This window comes from Apium graveolens, chromosome 10 (genome assembly GCF_009905375.1).
Source record: "Apium graveolens cultivar Ventura chromosome 10, ASM990537v1, whole genome shotgun sequence".
In the NCBI taxonomy this organism is placed as follows: domain Eukaryota; kingdom Viridiplantae; phylum Streptophyta; class Magnoliopsida; order Apiales; family Apiaceae; genus Apium; species Apium graveolens.
The window spans coordinates 163,887,212-163,889,019 of NC_133656.1; positions in this window are offsets into that span (position 1 = coordinate 163,887,212).

Consider the following 1,808-nt stretch of genomic DNA (forward strand, 5'->3'; position numbering starts at 1 on the left):
ACTATGCAATGCTGGAAGCCCCAACGATTTACTGTGAAGTAGTTGAGGAGATTTGGACATCTGCTGAGTTCAACTCCATAGATATGACTATCTCCTTCACTCTCAAAGGTAAAAATCACTGTGTTAACTGTGATGACTTACTAGCATGTTTTAAATTACCTGAGAACAATGCCATGACACCACACACTGATAATGATATATCCAGCATGTTAGATTCCATAGGTTATTCTCTTAACTCTGCTAGTTTAGGGAGTATTAAAAGAAAAGGCCTTAGGAAAGAATGGAGTTTTCTTGGGGATGCCTTTATCAAGGTTTTCTCTGGGAAAATTAGCAATTTTGATGCCATAACTTCATCTCTTGTTAATATGCTCTATATGCTTGTTTCTGATAGGTATTTTAATTTTAGCAACTATATTATGCTAGAATTGGGTACTAGATTAGGTAACAAAGCTAATAGACCTAATAACATCTATTATGCTAGATTCTTTATGTTATTGGCTAACCATGTTGCTGAAGGTTTGGTCATTACGAATGAGAATAATAAACTCAAGTGCTGGGCATAAGAGAAAAGAGTTCTTGCAGATTTATTGAGAATGGATCTCAACAGCAGTGTGCCATTGGTATATTTACCAATCATGAATGCACCACAGGTAGGTGAGGTAATTGCTTCTACAACTCCTACTTCTTCCAACCCCTCTATTTCTTTATCTTCTAGTGTGGCCATGGAATCTGTGACAATGCCCCAACAGATTCCTACCAAGGTCACCAAAACTAAACTTTCAAAATCAAAGACAAAGAAAACCACCTCTGTTGTTTCTCAAAAGACAACAGTTGTAACACCTACCATTAACCCTGAGGGGAGTGAACAGGGTGTGAGTGGTGAGGGGAGGGGTGAACATCAAAGAAACCCCCAGGATAAGGAAGGAGAGAAAAGTGCTTCCCAAGCTAGCCAAGCCACAGTTTCTCAAAAAGCAGTGGTGGTTGAAAAGGTTACTAGCATATCCCTAGCTGCATCCTCCCAAAAGGATGTAACTATTGAAAATAGTTCCCAACCAGGAACACACAAACGAGGGAGGGACACTAAAGCCAAACACTCACCAACAAAAGCCTTTATTAGAAGAAAGAGAGCTAGAACCCAATCTTCTACACAGGGTGCACACACTGCACAGATACATCCATCTGTATCTATGCCTTTTCAAACTCAGTTTGATGTGGCTCCAACAAATGTGGAGTCACAGCCCCATTCTCTCACAATTAACACACATCAATCACCACACACTTCTTCACCATCTCTAGATGTGGATATGTTATTCCCATCAATTCCTGATTCTCCCTCTTTACAACTCAGGGAGGAGCCCCACTCAAATACAGGTGATCATCATCTTTTAGATGATTTGTTGGATCACCCGCAAATTCTTTCAGATGTAATTGAAGGATCCGTGTCACCAAAACTCATATCAATCTACACAGATTCAACAGTTATATCACTTTCAATTTCTACTTCTTTTCCTTCTTCAACGGATATCACTCATCCATTGACAAGTGGTTGTTCTTCAACGGATAAGCTTAACAGCAGTTATCCGTTGATACCATCAGTTTCACCTTCAACGGCTATTCCTCATCCGTTGATAGTCTCTACACACACAACTGAAACAATTCCAAGTGTAGAAGACTTGATTACTGTACAATCACTTCTAGGACTGAGGGAAGGGAGTGACAATTTGAGTGAGAGGCTGGGTTGCTCCCAGGCAAAAGGAGAGATTGAGAGCTCAAATATGCATGCTATTTCTTCCAGCATGGCAAAAGTA